This window comes from Syngnathus typhle, linkage group LG21, assembly GCF_033458585.1.
Source record: "Syngnathus typhle isolate RoL2023-S1 ecotype Sweden linkage group LG21, RoL_Styp_1.0, whole genome shotgun sequence".
Classification (NCBI taxonomy): domain Eukaryota; kingdom Metazoa; phylum Chordata; class Actinopteri; order Syngnathiformes; family Syngnathidae; genus Syngnathus; species Syngnathus typhle.
Window position 1 is genome coordinate 3426186 of NC_083758.1, and position 23867 is coordinate 3450052.

The 23867-nt window shown below is 42.8% G+C and overlaps 1 protein-coding gene across 3 annotated transcripts in view; it reads left to right on the top strand.

Moving 5' to 3' along the window:
- plxna4 (plexin A4) overlaps positions 1-23867 on the top strand; it is a 105548-nt gene that overhangs the window by 36087 nt on the left and 45594 nt on the right. The window contains exon 1 of one of the 3 annotated variants that reach the window (XM_061268364.1): positions 21633-21651. The exons of the other annotated variants lie outside the window; for them this stretch is intronic. The gene's annotated coding sequence lies outside the window, so the exon portion shown is untranslated. Of the gene's footprint in view, positions 1-21632; positions 21652-23867 lie in introns of those variants that run through there. 3 annotated transcript variants of the gene reach the window in all.

The window sequence follows — 23867 nt, forward strand, 5'->3', positions numbered from 1 at the left end:
CTGTTTGTGCTTTTGTGCCTTTAAGTGAATTTCACCAGAGCCGCTCGCTAATGGGCCAACAATTATTGCGCTTGTGTCGCAGTAAATCATTCATATCATGTTCCATCTCAGCTGTCTTGGCTGCCGTGTTGCAACGAACAACAACAACAAGCGAGCTGCGGCATCCTTTTTTTTAAATTATTTATCATCTGTCATAAAATGGAATTTTATAACATGATGTTTTGGTTTCTCCCGACAAAAAAAATCCTTGGAATACTCCGGACACCGCATCCATTCATATGATAACACATGTTTTAAATTCAGTTTGTTTGTTCTGTAGCGTGTGTATTTACAAGACGCGGTCTAATGGGAGGAAGGTTACGGTAACCATAGCAACCGCTGGACTTATTTGGCGCCCAAATAAACACTCGCATACAGACGTGTCCACGCTTCGTGGAGCGTGTCACTTACTTTGACCTGTGGAGTTTTGGCACCAGATGTCTCCCAACTGGCACTACTGGAGACATATGCCGGATCTGTGTGTTCATGTGTGTGTGCGTTTGTGTGACTTGGCGCTCACGGCAAGCCTCGGTGCGTGTTTGCTTTCGCCTTATTGCCTTTTGTCTTTTCATTTTCACCACACCGACGCCCCCCCCCCCCCCAACTCTGTCCCCATCTCACCCATAGGATCGATCAAGTCCCCAATTTTACCAATAAACAAGTTTAAATAGATTGGACGGATTGCACCATCTGATTGGATTTTTTTTTTTAAACTCGCTGATCCGTGATCTTGCATGTCGCTTATTTTAAGAATAAATACTGTATGCCTGAGTATTATTATATTGTCGGGCTACATGTGTTTGTGCACCGTTTTTGTTCATTTGTTTTCTCGTGATTAGCTAAGGCTGCTTTATCTTCAGCACACGACTGTATCCTTCTGTTTTGTCGCCTTGAATACCGTAAATTCCGGACTATAAGCCGCGCCTTTTTTCCAAAATTCTGAACCCTGCGGCTTATAGTCAGGTGCGGCTTATATAAGGATTTTTTTTCGTGATTTTTGTGATGACTTGATCACTTTTATACACTGCGGTATCTTGAAGAAAAAAACAACAACAAAAATACTATTTTGAAACACTACTATGGCTGCTGCTTATTCTGGCTGTGTTGCTTGTGACTATTATGAGCTTTAGTAGGAATGCACGCTAGGTGACCTGCGTCAAAGGGCTCTAAACCCTTCGTCACACGCAATGTTTAGAAAGACATGTTAAAGTATGTTATTAAAACTTTAAAAAGGCTTTCTGTGAACGGTCTTTCTTTGTAAAAAAAAAAAAACGCTTGTGCACGTGCGGCTTATAGTCCGGTGCGGCTTATATAAGAAAAAAACTAAAATATCCCTCAATTTTAGCTGGTGCGGCTTATAGTCCGGAATTTACGGTAATTCAGCCTCTTGTTGCCACGCATGTCCGCCATGATGACGAGCAACATGTCATAAGGCCATATTCCCCTCTGCCATCCAGAGGGGAATCTCTTTCCACTGTTTGTGTCATATCCATGAGTGTGTGTTTGCGTCTCTTGTGATGAATCAGACTTGCCTGATCATGTGTGCCACCTGTTTTTTTTCCCCATATAGCAACACCCACTCACCAATGACGGAGGATGCGCTTTCTTTGCGAGGCTCGCCCGCGCTAATACTCTCCGGCTAGCCGTCGGCGTGACACATCATCGGGTGTAGGAGGTTATATTGGCCTTTTATCCTCCCTCCGTCTCGCCTCCTTCTCCCCAGTGGGCTCTCGCTTTATTCTCGCTTTCCAATGGAGACTCCACTCCCCCTCACCCGGCACTCCGTCAACATTACCGCCTCCCTTTGACCGTTCTAATTCACGGCTGGGACAGGGAGAGAACCAAATCAAGTCTATTAAAGTGACCCGAGTCCATACACAGGCCGCTAATGGTGAGAAGTTCATCCCTTGTGCCAATAAACACTTTTTAAATATAATGTAAATGTAGCTTATACTGTAAAAATTTGAAAAATATTCAATTTTTTCCCTCAAACAATAAACAATAAAATATGGTAAATTTATGGCGTTATGTTAACTTTCTATTTTTTTTTTTATGAAACAATAAAATTGTGGATTTCACTTTTTAAGAACTAATCTTGACATTATATCAAAGGTGGTAAACATAAGGCACGGGGGCCAGTTCTAGCCCGCCCCATCATTTTATGTGGCCCGTAAAAGCAAAACAAAGAACTTCCATTTTTCTTTTTGCCCCAAAATTTCACATTATCATTTAAAATAAATAATAAAATTGATATAAATATTTCAAGCATTTAGTAACAGTGATAACGGCCTACAAACTGACCGTAATAAACAACCTTTGCAATTCGAAAATTACTTTCTACTCCACCACAATCTCGGTTTGAATTTGATTAATTTTTCAGCCCCAGTTTATACTCTGGCAAAATGTATGCGGTCGAGGCATGGTTGCACTTAAAAGACAGCGTAGTGTACGGCCATTAATAATGCAACACACAACACTAATGATAAGCACCCCGACCTCATTCATCATTTATAAAGGGAAAGACTTTGGAATTTCAAAAAACACAAATTGGACAAATTAAGGGATTGAAAGCACACAAGCATTTGCTAACAATTTGCCATCTTTGTAATCCATCTTCAAATAGACTTCCCAAAAAGTCATTTAATAGTTTAATGTGGAGAAAGTACTCCACTGCCAGTTTTAGTTCAATTAGGCCAAAATATTGTCACAGTTGAGGAGGCGCAGTCTTAAAATCTATTTTATCGCTCGTAGACTATTTTTTTATATTAGATGTGTTAGATAATGCGCTCGCCAGGCTATAAAAGTATCATTAGATGCACTCAAAGTTCCATTCTTGTTCTTATGACAGCGCCAAAGCCCTCCTTTTACAAGCCCCCCTGGCTTCCTGCTTCAATTTTCTGTTGTTGTTGGAAATGACGCCGGATGAGTCGACTCTCAGCTGACGCGCACATGGACAGGAAGCTGAACTTTTGACATCTAAATGTTACAACATTATGGAATCCAAAACTGCTGACAGTGCATAAATATAATCGTGATTTACAAGACTTTGGAGCAGGTCTGAGAGGGGGGGGGGGGGGTACTTATTCTGCAAGCCCTAAACAAATCTTCCAGATCCAAAAGTGATTGCCTCAAGGTCGCACCTTGAGTTGAGCTTTGGTACAATTTCCATCACACCAACAATAGCTGCAGTGCTACTTTCCTAAAGAGCGTGACATTATTAAAACATGAATGAATTAAGTAACCTTGGGCTGGCACCCCGTCACTTTTTACGCTCTCTTGGCTGTTTCCATGGCGACACACATGGAGATGACCTAGCATCTTGTGCAATAGAGAGAGCGATTAGATTGTGTGTTCATAACTAGTTGTGTGCATCCTGATAGATAACAGCCAATGGCTGCCCGGCTGCAATATGGCCGCATGTGATGCGACGGCGGCGTTACTCTACTGTGTGACTTTGGTGATAACGACTCATATGAGGTAGTCACAATTTAAATCACTTGATGTATATCTTTGCCTCGCCTTGCAAGAGAGTTACTAGTGCACCGTTGTGCATTTAAACTGACATATTGCCTCCGAACTCAAGCGGTGTGGAGTCAAGCTGTGTATTCCACATATGTGTTTGAGTGAATTTTTTTTTTCCCTCAAGATTGAGCATTACTGTATTTTCCGCACTATAAGGTGCACTGGATTACAAGGCGCACCTTCAATGAATGGCCCATTTTAAAACTTTGTCCATATATAAACCGCACCGGATTATGAGGCGCACCTTCAATGAATGGCCCATTTTAAAACTTTGCCCATATATAAGATTTATACATTTGGCCCACGGGCCGGACTTTGGACACGCCTGCTGTAGTGGCTCAATATTGGTCCATATATAAGGCGCACCTGATTATAAGGCGCAGTATTGGCTTTTGAGAAAATTGGAGGTTTTTAGGTGCGCATTATAGTGCGGAAAATACGGTACTCTTTGCGGTGTAGCAATGGAGAAAAGTTTTTGCACATCAGAATGATTAAGGGCTTCACAGGTTCACAGGCCAATTTCTTTTGTGCTGAAAGTTCCCTCAAAATAGATTTGTCCAAAATGAAGGCAGAAGGCGGGGGCGGGGGGTACAGTAATTAATCTAATAAAGGGAATCCTCACAGGGGGGGTCATGTGATCCAGAGCTATGCGGTGCGGCTTACTCTCTCAACCCCAGGGAGCCTCGCTCTCGCTGCCTCTGAGCTGTGGAAAAATAACAACAACATCGAGAGAAACATTAGGACGTGACGGGAGCAGCCTTCTCCTTCTTTCCGTTGTTTGTTCCATGCCAATTTCTCCTCAGGAACACACGAGCGACGTGTTCATTCTGGCCGATAGCTCCATTCTACCTTTTCTACCGCCTCCTCCTTCTGCTTGTAAACTTGCCAAGCTTCAACTCCCCGCGACGTATCCACCCAGGCAGCTCTGCCAACAATTAGAACACATTACTGCCAATTGTGCCACCTGCGGCCCCCCTCTGAAAGGCGAGGGAGGGGTGAGGCATTGTGCCAATGGACGCAACGTATCGGATCTGGATGCTGCCACAAAGCACGGTGTTTAATTACAAGTAGGCAGCGGTTTAATCAGGCTGAATGTAGCCAGCAGACACATTGCAACTGTCTGAGTGAGGCTGGTGGGCGGGTACGTCGGTATTTTTCTTCTGTCAGTGCGTGACAGCAAAGGAAGAATCAGTCAATTGGAGGAGGGTCCGCCATTGTTTCAGAAACCAACTCGCCGGGGAGACACACGTTCACACCTGCCACGCAGCCAAAGGAGTTGGCTGAGATGTGTGTGAATTGGTAAAGGAAGAAGATGGAAAAAAAAAAAAAAGTGTCTGTGAGGAGATTTAGCCTCAAGCCAAAACCAATTCAAAAGCACTCCACATTGGAGAGGGGGTCTTAGCCAACCCCCCACCTACTCCTCCTTCACCCAACCTGACCATGACAGGCCTGAGTCGGCCACAATTTTATAGTCTTGCAAACCTGCTAGCATGTGCTAAGGTTGCATTAAAGCGACAATGTTCTGCAGTGTAGGCCAGATGAAAACGTAATCCTCCATTGTGTATTTAAATGGATCAACCTGGAAGGGGGCTTAGTGAAGTCGGCGAACTCTGCACTCTCCGCATATATGGGGAATTTAGTCATATTTGTCACGGTTTGGATTTGTAATCGATGAATTGATTGGTTATAGAATTAATCGATGACGAATTGATAGTTAATCGGTTAGAGACTTTGTCGGAATTTCCGCCTCTGGGTAGAGAGTGTTGTCAGATTTCTGTCCTCCTCAATGAAAGCAGATGGGTTCTGTTTGTGTTTAATCAAATTAAGCATTTGCAAACATCTGCTTTTTGTTGGGGAAAACAATCAGCAACATTCTTTTCCTCAAAACATGTTGTGGATCAAAACAGGAAGTGAATGCGTCAGTTTGAAATATTGTTTTTGAATAAAGGGAATTATAGTTAAGGCCCAAGCAGCAACTACTGTGAGGTTTCTATTATGTCTGTAAAAATGTTTATAATTTTTATAAGAGAAAAATAATAAATAAAATAAAAAAATAATAAAAATAATAATAATAATAAATTTCTCATCTTCACATAAAAAATAGTAAATAAAAAAAGAAATAAACCAAAAACCCACCAAAATTATTATTGCCATTTCCATTTCAAATTCAGGTTCACAATATGTGCTCGTTCTTAGCATCTATCCATAAATGTTTTTAGGTCGTCTTTATAATGATTCTTTCCATACTTTAACCAATTTTACACTCTAGTGCATTCCCTCCCTGCATTTCTATCTCTCTCTCTCTTTCTCTCTCCAGAGTCTTGGTAGGTAATTGCTCAGGGCTTCAGAGAAAAGGCAGAATGGAAAAGAAAAATAGGGAAAGGTTGTCGGAGTGCATGTACGTACCAGAAGTGGAACAGGAGTGAGGGCGGGAGATAAAATGAGGATGATTGTTGCTTTCTGTATGGGTAGTAGGGTGAACAGGGGGGGGGGGGTTCCCAAAGAGTATGCGTGGAATTCACAGTGGGATCGCTGATCCGCTCAAAAAAATGTGCAGCCTTCCAGAGGCGCTTTGAGCTTGTAAAACATTTCCACAGTTCCTGGGTACTCGCGCTGCCTGTTAGCGACACACACTCGCACGCACTCCCGTCTATATTTGGGCGAGGCGTACCCCCGCATGTGCTTTTATTGGGCTTTCATCTGTGGAAAGTGTCGAGTTTATCCGTTTCGTGCAAAGTTGTATTGCTCGAGAAAAGATTGAGGGCAAAGAATTTGATATTCTTTGGGCGTGCCATTCCGCCGCTAGCTTGCTTGGAAATATGTTTATCAAATCAATATATTTGTGCAATGCCGTCAGCATGGCAGAGCACAGTACAGTCTCCCGAAGGACACAATGTGAGCAATATAGCTCACAATCGATATCAATTCTCTTATCTGCGGGTTGAGCGCCGTCCCATCTCGCATCCGTTTCGGCCCCAATGCGAATCCGACATGTCAGATTAGCTTATTGGCGCTCCGTAGGAAGATAGCGAAGCAATCTTATCTGTCGCCGTCCGATGGTGTCGACACAAATATTTTGAATTGTATTAAAAAGTTTGCATTCAAATTTGCCCACAGAAAAATAACGCAGAGAAACCAAAATGGCGTTTAAAAAGAAAACGCAACCCACCTGCTGTCAGCCATTAACCTAATGAACTAGCACCCATCGCCACAAACGACCGCCCGGAGCTTTCAGAGCATCTGGGAGTAACGCTAATGTAGCGTCTCCAAACTTTCCCCAAGATGCCGTATTGATCGAGTCCAATCAATGGGTCTAAAACGCCATGAGTGCATTTGGTAACCATAAAAGACGGCACTTAAAACGAAGGCTGTAATTGTCGCTAAGTATCATTGTTCATAATGGAAGACGGAGGACGAGGCGATTAGAGGAAGGCCGACGAAAACAAAAACAAAAGTAGTTTGGAAGACGACTTGAACTCACTCACAGTTCAAATTTGACGTCTATAGTCGTCAATGGTAGTGAATGAGTTTTCTCTCAACTTCAACTTCCCACGTTCTCTGGCGTTAATGACAAATATAGCGATAAGCATCGAGTCCTTTCCTCCATTCCATCAACTCCATCCGTCCTCCCTCTCTTCATCCACTCGCTCTTCCCATTTGTCGTTCCGCTTTTACTGTCAAACGGTGATTTGTGTCAGCCATGCTCTGATACCGAGACCCAGTTTCCACTCTGAAGGGTTGCCCTCAGTCCACATTAGCCATGACAGTGCATTGATCCTCAACTTTATTCACTGAGAGGAAAGAGGAAAAACATTGACTGCACTTGGGGAAGTAAACAAATAAATCTTTAGAGGCAAATTTCTTCTCAGCTAAGAAAATGGCCAAATGTGTGTGTCAGGTCCTTTCTTGTCAATCCCGGTTTCCCGCCCTTGAAAGCCCACCTGGCTCTCAGCAGCTGGGTCACACAACGGGGCCATTTAGCCTCATCAAAAATTCATAAGGCCGAAATTTCCCAATCCTCATTTCGTTCATCCTGCCGTTTTCCAAATGGGATTTATCGTACAATTTTAAATTAAAATGTTCAAAAGTTTTGGTAAAATGAGATTGGAGCTTCTTCCCTGGGTAATTCCTGGTGATAAAATGAAGCTCTGCACAATCGGTACAGGGATTTTATATATTCCAATAGAGCAGGTGGGATGTAAGAGTACCCCTGCCCATTGGTGGAGGCTTTAGGGCTGATTTATGCAAGGAAAACACGCTGTCGGAGCAAGAGCAAAAAAACAGTAAAAGAATATTAGAACAGATAAAAAAAATCTTCAGATGTAATCCTGGAAAGATGGTCCTACGTAGCTTTTTAGCTATTCCACCAGCTTTAAAAAACCCTCAAGGCTTCTGATGGCGTATTCCCAGCTCCGAGACTCATGCATGTTTTAGAAGGGCTCACCTCTTGGGAGAAGGAGTTGGAGCTATTGACTGGTCTAGGATACACACCAGCCCACAATGGAGCTGAGGCTGGAATAAGATCTGCAAAGAGCATCCTGAAAGCAAACTGGCCAACTAGTAGCAACTGTATCTCATGTCTCCCGTCTTCACACAAGATCTTGGTCCTTAAGGGATCGGGATAGCAGATGGTGTGTGTTTGAAATATTCTTGAACCTTGGCATTCATAAATGTCCATTAACCTCTCTAAGGGAAAAATCTTTAAATAGCAAAGCCTCTGTTTCTTCAAGCGGCCTCCCGACACCACGCCAATCAAGTGTATTGATTAACAGATTCCTGCCAATAACATATATGTCCAAGCTTATATTGACTCTCCAGAAGACCACACACGGCAAGTAATTGTAGAAAGACATCTGGGGTCCGACACCTTTATTTCTTCTGTCGGTCATAAATCTCAGTCAATAATGTCCTCGGGCTTCCTATTCTCTTCACAGTCCAATGATCAACTAGTCGTCTAGAGTATCACTTCTAAAGGTCGCAGGTTAAACATAACACAGGAAAGCCAATGATTGGCTTAAGCCGATCTGAACTCGAGTGTGAACTGGATTTGAATAGGCTGAAGGACGTTGCGACAAAGTGCTGGATCTGGACTTGGATCCGTCAAACAAAAGAGCGTCTCATCGGCAAGCTACCATGATGGTTGTTTAATATTCCGTTGAAACTCTCGAAATATGACTACTGGGTGTAGGGACAAGGCGGCTTGTGTTTCCGTGTCATGAAGCCTTGATCTAAGTAATACTGTGCGAAATGTCCGAGGATAGACGACTCGTTGTTGACGCCAGTAGCGACTAGTAAATATGGAAGAGGGTCAAGTACCGCCGCTCCCCCCCCTTGGGGTGTGATGAGCTAAGGATGCGTGTCCGCCCCTCCCCCTTTGTACGCACACGCGTGTACGACGTATTGACTCAACCGTTTGAGGCGCTCGTACGCCCTGACATCTGACCTCAATTTTGAGGCAGAAGTAGCCCGAGGCAAGGTGATGACTTGAATGCAGCCCCGCCACACTGATGTCGTCCGGAATTGGACATTGGATGGCATTGATGACTCACAAAGTGTTCTTTCACCATCTTTGTCAGGATCACAACAGAAGCATCCACTCAAGGATTTCTTTTATGTACTTCCAGATATGATTTAGTTTCCGCCCCGCCCACTCTACACTTCTCTATGCAGCCTTATTTCCTTATGTTTTATAGACGCTAATAATTACAGTAAGGGGTCCACTTGAGTCCTACCCATCGTGGGCCATATCTTTTATGACGCCACATTAAAGTGTGCATGCAGAGTTGAAAGTAATTGCATGTTGATAGAGCAATCCGAGGGAAGGAATCAGCGAGGAACAGCACGTTTGGCACGCCCGAAGCACAATACACACAAGGCCCGCCACGCTTACCCGGCGCGACACCCCGCTCGGGACCCGAGACAGATGCACAGGTATTTAATTAGAAGCGACTCCAGCTGTTGCTGTTTATGACCTAGACATTTGGAAGACAAACGCAAGTAGACCGCCATACGTGTGGGTCAACCACTTGTTTGAGTCGGCTACCTCGGGGAATGTCACCCGTGCGTAGGTTGGAATTGGGCTTGTGTGGTGGCATGTAAACACAGCTGTCACCATGGTGCTCGAGAATATGGAATAACAATGTCCCAGACTTTATATTCCGCAGTAGTGGTCGGTTAGAGTTAGACCTGTATACTCCCAGAAGGGTTTTACATTCTTCCATTGGCCATGACATCAGTCTGTTTGAATATTACTGATTGGTTAAGACCCAACTGAAGACCCAGATACCAATTTCCCAACCCAACATTGATGTTTTTACCGTATTTTCTGGACTATAAGGCGCACCGGACTATAAGGCGCACCTTCAATGAATGGCCCATTTTAAAACTTTGTCCTTATATAAGTCGCACCGGACTATAAGGCGCACCATTAATGCATCATGTCAGATTTCTAATCCAAATCAAATCATTCTCCATTTTATCTTTTTTATTTCAACTTCAGACGCAATAAATTACTTTCTAATCACAAAATAATGATCCATAGTCTGTTGGATTCATGATTCATAATCTTCAGCGGGCCACTTATGATTGATTTCATGACACAATGTTTCGGGCCAGTTTAAATTTAGGAATTTGGTCCATATATTTCGGCTTTTGAGAAAATTTTAGGTTTTTAGGGGCGCCTTATAGTCCGGAAAATACGCTACTCTGTTTTTTCATGTGTCAAGTCACCACCTTGCAAGTCCATCACCAAGACCATATTTGGGAAGCGGAAATCTGTAAACTCTTGACAGCCATTAAAGTCTTTCCTTTCTATCCGTCACACTTTTGTCTAAGGTACCACATGGTCTCCCTTCCCTTCTCCGAGACATCTCCGCATGTTTGCACTTTACAAACTAGGCTAACATGATTAATGTTCATGGCATGATCCATGGTGCTTCTCTTCCTCAGCCGATCCCACCGGGAATTCTCTCTCCTCTCCATCTTTACAACTGTTGGCTAACAGTCTCCTGCGCGCCGGACGGTTCATTGTGATGAATGATTAACATGCAGACTTGCTAAATGATGGCCAACAGATCATTTATAGAGTAACTTGAGAGGGGGACCTCGCGGAGAGCCGTGGGAGCTCCCTCTTGAGTTTGTATGACGGTATTCCAAACGCAAATGAAAATATATGACCAGCATTGTCTTTTTTTGCTGACAAGAGACTCCAGAAACCATCGCTGACCTTTCACTAGGTTATTATAGAACACTCGCACTATTCTCGTCCGTGACATTGCCTTTGCATCAGCAGATCTTGAGGAAGTGTGCCGGAATTTAATGACACGCGGTGTCACTTCACTTTTACGCATTTGGTGAAATGGTGAGTGCCCTTTTGACTGGAGGCTACCTAGGTGTGAATAAATCTTGAGACGGCATATGTTAGATTTATAACACATTCACCCAATCTTTCTCCTGAAAACCCTGTAACCCCTCCTCCCTTATTTCCACTCTTATATGACGTTCATATTTCATGAGGTCTCCGTTGTACTTTCATCATTTCAGTATGTCTTTCAGTCGTGCTGGATGAAATACAGAGACTCACCCGTCTTAAATATCTTTTATGGAAATTCCGGTCGGGCCCCCTTGTGGGGACCCATGTGCCCTGGTCTTATCCTGCACCCCTAGTCTATATGCCAATCAATAAATAATGGGAGTACATCTAACTGTGTGCAGAGGAGAGGCGGATTGGAAGCTGTTGAATAATTATATGGGGATGACAACTATCAAGTGAAATGACACAGCTAAAAATATCGCAAAGGTGTGCAAGAATCTCCATGTCGTGGACTCTTCTCCTCAGGCTCACATGGCTCTGATTACTGCCAATTAGACCCCATTGTCAGGTAATTATGCTCCTATTACGCCTGGTTATTAGCCGGCGTGAAACAACGTTATGAGTTCTGCACTGTAATTGATTTAGTTTTGCAAGTACGGCACGGAGAAAACCCCACAAGCACTGGAGCACCTTCTTTTGTTTCGTAGCGAAACCGTTTTTCCTTCCAAGTGTTTGCTCACTTTTCGAAGACTCCACTTGAAAGCATCCGTCTCCCGCGCCCCAAATGTCAGCCTTCTCATCGAAACGACGCCCATCTGTTGAATGTAATCACAATTTCCATAATTCTCCTTCCTACGCTCCCATCGTCTCCTATCTCATTTGCGGGGTATAAATGGTAATTCGAATAAAGTGGCGTATTCTCAGAGTGGCTACATATGCTGCGAGCAAATATGAAATATGATAATGCACTAAGTGGCTCCCCGTGGACGCGGTCTGGTTTTGACCTGCTGCGGTACAGGAGACGGGTTTGGCGGTGATCCCCTCTGGGAATTCCATATGGATTTTCACTTCCATCTAAAGTGATCTGACTTAAGTGGGCGGGTCTCGCTGATCAATCGACATCCATAGAAACAACCTATACTTGCAATGAATGTCTAATCTAAATTAGTCTTGCTTCTTTGGTTAGTCACGGTTGACTGGTCGGTCGATACTTCCACCATGACCGTGACGCCTATACAAGTCAGTGGTATTAAAGAGACCAATCTGCTTTAATCAGAATGATCGGAACAGAGTTACTGCTTTCCATCAGCCGGATATAAACACCTTCTTTGAACTGTCGTGTTTATATATTACCTCTGTGCACAATTTGGATGCTTCGGAACAGCTTTATGTTCTGTTTTCCCCTTCTCTGCCTCGGTGACTCATCACTATCACACGCACGACGACGGATGCAATCGCGCCACGAGGCCGAGCCATTATGAATGTTTGCAATTGTGGCTCTGTTATGGCCTTTTATCTGTAATCCCTACAAAGCTTTGCACTTTGTGTGTTTGTCAGTTCTTGTGATGTGACAATCCAATGCAGCCACATGGTGATGGGGCTAATCAATATTTTATGCAGCCATTGTGATTTAAAAAATGTCCACTTTGTTTGGAAATTGGAACATAAACCCTAATCCAAAAACTAACCAAAGCTACCCGCTAATGTACGACTGTAATGAAAACATTGGCATCTATAAATCATATGACCCGGATTCATTCAGTGTCAAGATATGGGAATTGGGTTAATTTTTGGAAATATTTCATAATGTCCCTTCTATAGCAATAAAGAGGTCTCAGAAATCGGCGCAGTCTCAAAGTCCTAGAACTAATACCCACTCTATCGCCGATACACAAAAACTAGCTTGGATTTCTATGTAGCTATGAGCTAGCTTGGCTAGCACTGGCAAAACACGCCGTCACCGCTAACACGGGCGAGAAGAAACAAATTTGCGATACAAGCCTGACAAATTTGATCATTTCAGCCCATGGGTGTAGTTTTTGGTTTTGCACAAACAACCCCCTGCAGAATTTAGTTGAATGAGTTTGACGCATGTGGCGATTAGTAAATGCCTATTTTACGCTTGTGCCCGCTCTTTGATTATTTCTAATTCTTATCATCTCTTTCTTTCCATGTTTCCTTTGATGGCGCCATTGAAATGATTCCTTCAACACCAGGTGTGTATTATTTTCGCTACATACTATTTTGTTTTCTATTGGCACAATAATATGATCACATTTTCTTAACCAAGCATGAAATCCATTCTCACAGTGTGACTACCAACCAGTGTGGAGACAATGTTTTATTAAGCGTGTTTATTTAGTGATGATTGCAATGGGACTGGTGGCCAGTGATAACACGTTGCTTGCTCAAGACACACACCTTAACAATAGTCTGGCTTCAGGCAGCAGCATTAAATCCGGCGCGGCTTTTTAAACGGCTTCCCGTAAAGGCGGCACACAGTTGGTTGAAAAAAGACGTGAAACTTCTTCAGGTTCCTCCCCCGTCCGCCACCCATGGTGCACTCTGTCAGCCTCACACGCAATTTAACGGCAAACGTGGGAGCTTAATGCATGCTAATTTAGGCAGATGAGATGTGTGGCGGCACAAGTGCCACATGCCCCAGTGCGGCGTCACGGGCGGGTGCCGACGCTCGCTCACCTGAGGAAGGGGCGGCGGAATGGAGCAGCAGGCTAGGCAGCTGGAGGAAGGAAAGGAGGAAGGATGGTTGGATGGAGGCAAGGGTGGATGGGGTGGTGTGAATAGAAGATGCGTGATTGAAGGTAGAGATGGAAATAGGAACACCTCTGCAATCTTTAAGTAGTTAGCTTTGATGGGTTGTTATGTTATGCTAACGTGTCTTCATGTATATCTTTCCGTGTGTGTGTGTTTGTGTGCGTGTGTGCGTGTGTGCATGTGCGCGTGTGCGCGTGTGTGTGTGTGTGTATATGCTATACAGTATACGTTGCTATGCTATATTTTACTAGACCACAGGTGTCAAACTCAAGGCCTGGGGGCCAGATCTGGCCCGTCACATCATTTTATGTGGCCCGCAAAATCAAAATCATGTGAGTCAATTCAATGTTTCTTATTAAAATACCGTATTTTCCGGACTATAAGGCGCACCTAAAAACCTAAAATTTTCCCAAAAGCAAACAGTGCGCCTTATAGTCCAGGGCGCCTAATATATGGACCAAATTCTTCAATTTAAACTGGCCCGAAGCATTGTGTCATTAAATCAATCCTAAGTGGCCCGCTGAAGACTATGAATCATGAATCAAAAAGACTATGGATCATTATTTGGTGATTATAAAGTCATTTGTTGCGGAGAATGATTTGATTTGGATTAAAAATCTGACATGATGCATTAATGGTGCGCCTTGTAGTCCGGTGCACCTTATATAAGGACAAAGTTTCAAAATGGGCCATTCATTGAATGTGCGCCTTATAGTCCGGTGCGCCTTATAGTCCGGAAAATACGGTACCAAAACTGAGATATTGCAACAATGTTTGTGATAATCCTAATATCAAAATAAATTAGAAAATTGTTGAATTTTTCTGTTGCGTGTTGTGATAATATCCCCCCGTTTATTTCTATTTAAGTCTTTAATGGCCCCACGAGGGAAATCATAACTCCGATGTGGCCCGCAACAAAAATTAGTTTGACACCTTTGTACTAGACAGTTTGCACACGACACTTAAGTGTATAAAACCTGCAAAATACTTAACCGCTATAAAATATGAAACACACTATTCTATTTATTTATTCTATACATTTTTCCATTCAAGCCTATTTTCTTCACCATCCCCCTTTTTTTTCCAATTTATAACATTTTGTCATGCTGTGGCCGCTCCAATTGTGATTGCAATGCACGGCGGACATTTTGCTGACTTCTGCCTTCTTAACTGCTCTCATACAAGGCCCGTTGACATCATGTGACGTGTTGAGGTCAGGCAACATACGTGAAGCAAGACACAAAGTCAGTGACTTTAAACTGCCAGGAGGTCGCTGGTAGTACTATTGGATCGTTCAGAATTCAAATGCCAATCATAGCGACGACAGCACTCCATTTCTCAGATTTCCTCTCCAGCGTAATGTGTCTCCGTCTGCCCACTTGATGGAAGAAGAATCCAATCACAGCTGATTGGGGGGGAAACAGGAGTACATCAATAATGTATTGTTGTCTCTCTGCGGGTGAAACACTGTCATTTGTTTCCCGTCTCCACTTCCCAGGCCTTGTGTTGTGACTTGATCATTTTGTGTTGATATTTTTTTCCCTTCCCAAATTTGCAATTCGGCACCATTTTGACATCCCGTTGATTGACTTGACCTCATCGCTTGTTCTTCCCTGCTGTTATTTATGACTCATGAATATTCACTCCTGCAGTTACTCTGTTTTTCTTGTTCACTAAGCATTGGTGGTATTTTTTTTCGACCACCCACGCAAGGACACAGATATCCAGACACATGCTCAACAAAACACTCACTCCCTCGCACAATTGCGGGTGGATACGACTCGGCCCCGGCCATGAATATTCATCCGCACCTGTTTCCCGGCACAAAGTTTGTCGCCGCTTTTATTGTTACTGAGACAGAAGTTTGGACGGGAGCTCTTCTGTCTTTGTGTGTGTTTTCTTTTCATTGGCTGCCTTTTTTGACCTCGACATCTGTTACTGTCTAATATATTCTTCCTGTACACTGTATAGAAAGTTGTTTTCGAGCTAATCATCTCCTGAAATGTTACAGAGCACTCGAATTGGGTTTTATCGACTATGAATTTCAAGGGTGAATGGCTGATTAGTTTTTACAAACTACCTCCGCCTCCTGTGATGTCACCAAACAACGGCAATGATGCAATGATAGGAAATCATTGGGGGGATTTTAACCCTCAGGCTGTTTGTGAGGTATTTTTTTTTTGTGTGTCTGCTTTGGTTTGCAGTTTGGTCAAATGTGTCTTGACACGTTTCATTCCCACTGTCGTTTTCAACTCCTGAGGGCAAAAGTGCATGTGTCACTCAGGGTAAGGGAAAGAGTTATTACAGCAAGTCTGCTTCTTTTCTTCCTTTGTTTTTCTCTCATGCATCGACACATGCTCCGCCTCCTTCCCGGAGGCTTTAATGTGTGTGTAGACGTGAAGTCACTGGCCCCGGTTTAGTCATACTGAGCAGAAACAATGTCTTTGAATGGAACACCTGCTTCACACAGCGGAGGGTCATTGTAAACATGGCCACTAGAGGGCGTGTGTCGCTTCAAAACAGGTAGTCCTGGGCCCTTCCCTTGAGTCCAAATTACTTCTGATAACGGCCATTTGAATGGGTTGATGATGGCCCAATTTGGTGTCATCTTCCCTTTCCATCTCTTCAGTGTGTGTGTGTGTGTGCGTTTGCGTCGGATGAATGGGCAGATAAAAGACACACGATGTCCGTTTGAAGTGAGTCTCTCACTAAAACTCGCGTCGCTTACTAGCGAGAAAGGAAACTCTCATTCTGTCCACGAACACCATTTAGTTCGGGAATATATAATGTGTTTGGATGTCATTCCACATTAAGAATTCCAGAATGACTTCATGTCAAGCTGGCGGCGGTGATGTCACATAGGAGTAAATTGAGACAACATCTCCGAATTCTGATGGCGTTACTCACGTTTGCTCGGTGCTGTATTATCAATTCACCTTTGTTCCATGTTGTCTTCAAAATGTCGGGCGGGACCAACGCAGCCGGTGGGCATAGAGAACATATTCACTGCTACTTCAGTAAAATTAATTATCGTTGTGAAATTGGCTGCTACTCAGGTTTTGACACCTGATAATGATGCTCACGTGATGGCTAAATGATACCAAGATTAAGGAGAAAGGTAATAAGCTCATTATCAAGTTAGTCACTGGTGGAGGTAGAGGGGGGACAGTGGGGGCACTGCCTCCCCTTAAAATCTGGTTGGACACCCATCCCCCCCAGCTGCCAGGCCAGATAATTGACCTTTGGGTAATTTCATATTCTTTTGGGTTGTACCCATCACCGTCGAGTATTTATATTGAATATTCATCAATATTTCTTTTGAAGGATTTTGGTTCTTTTTATTTAAAAACATTTTACTACGCCCCTGAGATATCCTTGAGCCCTGATGGCCCCCCATGGGAAAAATTGCCAGCTCTACCAGTGAAGCTAGTATTATCAACTTAGTATTAGCACGGTAGCATTAGCATGTTAAGCTTATTTCTGAGCTAATAGACAAATGAATCTTCACACTACAGTTCTAGTGAAAGTTAACACCTCCCGTAAGAACATTTCCAGATATTGAATATTACAAAACGTCAGTGATTTGATAATCTAATGACAAGGCCGTCAAACCATTTCCATGAATATAAGACATTCAAAAAACATAATTCACGAGACCCGCCAAAGCTTCGGTCAATATTTTTAGTTTCGTTCTCCTTGCAGCAAACCCACATTTGGGTTGAGTCCATCCACAGACACCTCTGCTTCTCTCATGTCCCCATTCCCACACCAACAAGAAGACGAAGTAGACGAAGAAGTAGCGAGTGATCCAGCGGCCAATTACACCACAAAACAATGTTGGCCATAAATCATCCGGCCGACTGTCGGGCACTAGAGGCATCGTAGCTCTCCTTTCTTTCTCCCTCACTTGTTCTCGCCGCATTCCTTTGGTCTCATTTTGTGCTGTGTAGTCGCGTGGTAAAAACTGCATTGCAGTCACATCACGGCCTCTTTTTAGTCCTTGTAGCTCTTGTTATTCTCTTTATTTCCATTTTGTTCCATTTTTTTTCCCCGGCTTTATCGTGTTTATATTCTTTTGCCCTGCTTCATTATTTTCTTAACCAAAGGGATTGAGTTGCAAGTTTTCTCCGGAGTTTGCTTCTAATTGGTTGTGTTTGCACATATGTCTTCATAGTTGTTGGCCCTGCTCAACAGGGAGAAGGAGAAGGCGAGGGAGGAGCTGTGTAGGTCAGAGGCAAATGTGAAGGAGGTTAAGAGGAGATTATGCTAAGATCTGCTGACAACTTCATACAAAACAGCATGTTTCAATTCAAACGTAAACCTGCAGTCATCACTGTAGGTGTAAAAAGCAGGATTCAAAAGGATAGTCATTGAACTGAAATACTGGCCTGTCAATTTTTATTGGTCAGTGTTAAACTAAATAGTGTGCCACCATCTAGTGGTAAATAGTGGAATTACACCCGAAATATACTGAAAGCAGAGCATACAAAAAAAAATCTCAGCAAATTTACTGTATATATACTTGTAAATAGAGTTGTTCTCCATAAAATGTGTGCTCCAGCTGATTTATGCAGCACATGAAGTGTAAAGAGTGCCCCGGATTAGTGTGATTTATCGCCGTCGTGTTTGTGTGCAGCCAGCCTGCAACGATGTTTTCAGATTTCGGTGTATCAGTGGAGCCTCCCTCTGGCGGTTGCGCGTTAATTAAAGCCAAGCACGGCGACCTTGAGTGACTCCCGATAACGCTCGGCGATAACTTTTCGAAACACACACGACGCAAACTTGTGTGGCCGTAAGCATTCTGACACTTGAATTTGTTTATCTTCATTCTTTTTTTTTACACTAATGGATTTTGTTGATGAATATGTCCTGTGCCTCTTCATTCCCACCTCCACTTTGTGTCAAAATTGTATGTACACTTAGGCGAGGGCTGTCGTAAAAAGCCACTTCGTTTGTTTTAATTAGCCACTTTATTACCGCACGTGTTACGTAATGCAATGAAGAAGAAAACGCGGGAGCTTCTACATTGGCCAAATTCTTCGTTAAAGCTCGTTTTAATCATGCTGGATCCAAGATTTCAACCATCTGTCCATTGACTCAGACTAAAGCTGCAATGATGGATGGGTGTTATTAAATCTGTCATTCGACAGTGTCAAAAAATGTCTTTCTGTTTGGATGGTCTGCATCCAGGATTTTTCGGTTCCGGGCGTATGTCGCAGTAATGGATTGCTGGGCAGGCGATGGGGCTGTTTGTGAGGGAAGCTTCCTGATGCTATCGGTGTGATTTCCTCTTGTCACCCAATACCCCCCGAAGATCACAACCAGAATCAGCCAGTGAGATCACAGAAGTGAAGGTGTGGAGGGATTGCAAGCATAAATTGTGAAGATGAATGAGACCCGGCACCTGTACGTGTTTACGTGTACATCTGTATGTGCCAGATAGGAATCTATATACTCTGTGACAGCCAATATAAATCCCTTTATGAGCATCTTTATCTGGTTGATGTGAGTTTCAGCAAGCTGGACCTGCTCGGGTCAGATTGGTACATCAATGTGACAACTCCGCGTTTAGTTGGGAATCTATAAATGTAGATATACTGCAGATAGAAACGTTATTGCCTCCACCCATGTTGGCTATATGTAGCATTAAAGGAGGATGGAAGGCTAACTGTTCCTTCCTTCGGTCTGTGTGAATTTGGAATAAAAGTTATTCCACGTTCTCCGTGGAAACAATCTTCAACTCGCTCCAGGAATCCAAAGTATACCTGGCCGGAAATGTTCCGTCCAGACAAGCAGGTTACCCGTTAGCCGCTAATGCATGCTACATGCTAATATCAAACGTTAGCCGCTAATGCATGCTACATGCTAATACCAGAAACACAAACTGCCTTTAATCACAATCCCAGGCCTACAATCTTCAACTTGTTCCAGGAATCCAAAGTATACCCGACCAGAAACGTTCCGTCCAGACAACCAGGTTAGCCGTTAGCCGCTAATGCATGCTACATGCTAATATCAACCAGAAACACAAACTGCCTTTAATCACAAACCTCCATACCAAAATGACCCAAAGTCTTCCACCATTAAACCGATTGTCCTTTCTCGTGAACGTTACCAAATTAGCTCTCGTCCTCCCCGTCAGCTCAACAAAGTGCAAATGTCGACGACATTAATGACCACTCTCTCATTCTCACGGCGTAACCAGGGATTGACATTTTCATAATTACCATTCCGCCACCACTGTGGACTTGCAACCGTGCCATTACTAATTCATTGTGCATGGGATGTGAAGGAGGCACGGACAGTGAGGGAAAAAAAAAAGAATAGGACTTGAGTGAGGAAGGCATAAAAGGAAGCCGATGAGGGAGTTTCTGGGAAAGAGGAAGAAGTAGGACAAGTGGATATTGATTTTTCAAGTGCGAATGAATTTTGGGGACATACTTGATGTTGCTCTCCTTGTACCTTCGCTAGACGTGCACATCTTTCCCACTCTCCTTTTATTCCCTCTACCTTCTCCATCTGTAGTCTTTGCCATGCCGACGCAGCAGCAAGTCCTTGTTGCCATGGCAACTCTGGGTTATGGAGTTGTGGAGAAAGAGAGAAAGGGTCCGGAGGGACCCACTACTTCTTTTGGGACCGGGGTGTCATCCTTTTGGAAAATAAGTTTGCATGCTTGTCTACTTTGCTTGCAGGCTTTTAAAATCTAATTGCCTGAGAATCTGAGATATTTATTTACATAAATATAAATTTTACTTTCCAGTTAAGAAGCGGGCATTTGCATTTTGAGTCAAATACCAAATGGAAATAAAAATGGAAAAACAGATACGGTGCCCAAATGTCCTCCATTGCACCAAATGATGTGTGACGTGCATGAAAAGTTTCTTATTTAACTACGCCTTGTCAAAAAAACCTGTTTGGTCTCATGTTTGTTGGAATAAAAGCAGCTGGAGGCAAAGCTTATTAACACCAACAAGGGTGGTGGTGGTGGTGGTGGGTGTTAATCAGATGCAATTTTAGTCAGAGTTTGAAGTGCACGCATGTGGTTGTGGGAATTTGAAATTTCAGTCAGGCAAATACACAAACACACACACACACACACATACACAACGGATTCATTAGCGACCCTCCCTGCCAGGCAAGAAGCAAAGATAAGTGAAAGCACCGCTCACCGCTCTGCCTCTCATTCATTTGCACAGCTCCAATCTGGAGACCAAGCTAAGTGGCTTATTGAACAATTTTCAATGGCTGCCTGGTTGACTCGCTGCTCCCTCGCTCATTGTCGCCAAAGGATGTGTTTGTCCTTCGTTTGTAAACGCCATTATTTTGTGTGCACACTCGAGTATTTAGTTGAATTTGGTACAAAATAATGTTGGTTGCATGTATATATATATATATATATATATATATATATATATATATATATATATATATATATATACGTGTGTGTATATATATATATATATCTATACGTGTGTGTGTGTATATATATATATATATATATATATATATATATATATATATATATATATATATATATATATATATATATATATATATATATATATAGTATACATCTTATATATATATGATATATATATATAATATATACATAATTTTCTAAAATATGTTTATTGATATTTATGTATATATATATATATATATGTATATATTATATTTGAGATTTATTTTTTGCAGCACAATGGTCACTTTAGTGTAAAGAAAATATATATTTATGCATTTATTTATTTATTGATATTTATGTATATATGTTTTATTTTATTTATTATATTTTATTATTTTGCAGCACAATGGTCGCTATAGTGTAAATAAAAGATATTTATGTGTTTATTTATTGATTGATATTCATGCATATATTATTTTTAATTTATTATAGTTTATATTTATTTTTTGCAGCACAATGGTCGCTATAGTGTTCCCACATCATGCCAGATAGTATGTGCGGCATCTACAACACGCATGTACATAAGAATTAACCCTGCAAGGTGAGGGGGCCTGGATAATACAGTTGTAATTAGTGTTGTGCATAATCAGGTTTTATTTTTCATGTGCAGTAGTCGAGTACAACAGCAAAAACAAAAGCAGCCCAGGCATGCGTCGCTCCCCCTCTAATTACAAACATATCCAATTAATTACACACATATACAAGTCCTGCTTTCATTGCTGGTGAGGAATGCAAAGCTGTCTGGACACAAACTTGAGTAAATAATAATTAGTCACACGGCTGCGTCATATTTACGTGGAGCGAGCGGCTTTTTGAGGCCGTGTTCGACGAGCGCTTCGCATAATCTATCCACTTGTAGGAAATCAATCTACGTTTTTATCGTCGGACGTCTGCGTGAGAACCAACGAGGCGGGCAGACAAAGCCGGTGTTATTGTAAAGCTCCAGTGACAGTCATAATTGTGCTCGCCGCCCCAAGACGCCCCGAGGTCAACGCCTCAAGCCCCTCCGCCGCACCTCCGGCATTCGTAGCCTAAAGCCCGAGTGCTTTCCCGCTCTTATTCCGGCCAAAAAGCACCGTGACGTGGACGTCAGCCTGTGTCAATGACTCCTCTTCATGGACTCCTCCATTATAACCAGTTCAATAGCCATCAGTGGCATTCTGACTCAAACAGACCGTCACTTCAACATTATTATACACCGCTCCCATTAAAGTTGATTAGCTATGCATTCTTTCAGAGTGTATACACGCCAGAGAATCATTGTCCCCACCCTCATTTGAGTTTTGACCACCGTCCTGACCCCCAGGGATGACTGACAAGAGCTTTTGTCCAATAGAGAAGAGTCGCTCGGGACCCCTGGTGTGGCTTCGGTTTTGTTCAGCAGCGTTTTTTGGTAAATTCTGTAAAAAAAAAAACTCAGTCTCTGTTTTGAATGTTTGCCACGCACCTTTGATCTCAAGTCTGAACCCTTTGGCGTGTTCTGTCCTTTCCTTTAGTGACAGTGGCTTTGTCTGACCAATTGGCTTTGCAAGCTAATGTCATTGTCACTTGGACTACATGTCACATTGATTGCAATGCCCCTGATCCTGAGTAACCAAAAAAAATGGTACTCAAGTCGGAATACTGTTGGGAGTTATTCACTTGAAATGTTGTCTAGAACCGAAGAAATTCCCATTCCCGAATAGATTTCCCTAAACAATACAATCTACCGCGATATTAGTCGTCCTTTGTAAAATCACGGTGAGGTCATTTCCCTCCCAGCTTAGTTAACCCTTCCCATTCTCTTGACTGATTTCTCCTTAAAAAAGAAAATGGTGCAATTTTTGCCCGGTAGTCCTAATAATAATGTTCATATCAGCAGGTAATTACAGTTTCTTCAATAGAGTCTTAATCCACGTATGCCCGCTCTGTTATCAGGTACCATACCGGTGCAGCTTTGGAGGAATGCCCATAGGAAAGGCCCAAATTGCGAGACACGTGATATTTAATGCACCCACATTTTTTCACACAAACAGTATCTCTCTCACTTGACGCTCACATTTAATCACTATGACGTATGATTAGAAGTAGCCATGAACCGCCAGACCCAGACCCCTGTGACCCCCTCAACCACCTCATCAAAATGCTAAAGAGCTAGAGACGGCTAAGGAAGCTAATCCTCTCACCTGTTCCAGTCCTGGAGTCCTCATCTCTTGCCGTAGACCCCCTGGACTCATGTGCTTTGTTATGGTGGTAAGTCAAGGAACCGTGGTAAAATCCTGAGCCCACAGGAGGTAGAAATGATAGTTTTCCAGCAGAGCAAAGGAAATGAGAATAGATTGCAGCGCAACACAGTGGTCAAACGACTTAAATGGATGCCTCATCAAGAGACCGTATGCACTTCGACCATATTAGACTTAATAATACGACTAATGCTCAATCGCAGTTGTTCATGCTTACGAAATCACTACACATCGGCTCTATCATCGTTCAACCATCCCGAATACGATGCGTGTAATTTAATTTTCTGTGGCGCAGCATAATATACTATCTTCCGCATCCACCAAGAAATCAAACTAGCCTGTGTCCTAATTACACTTCCCAGTTGATGACTCTTTTGTAAACAATTACTTCTCCGAGCTCAGGTTTTCTAGTCGTCTTATCGTCCGCTCTTTGTTTCGCCGTCCAACATCTGCGAGTTGTCGTAAACCCGCTCAAGTGAGGCCGCTTAAGAAAACCCGATAAATCAGCTCGGCGTCGTTGCCGCTCCGAACATGA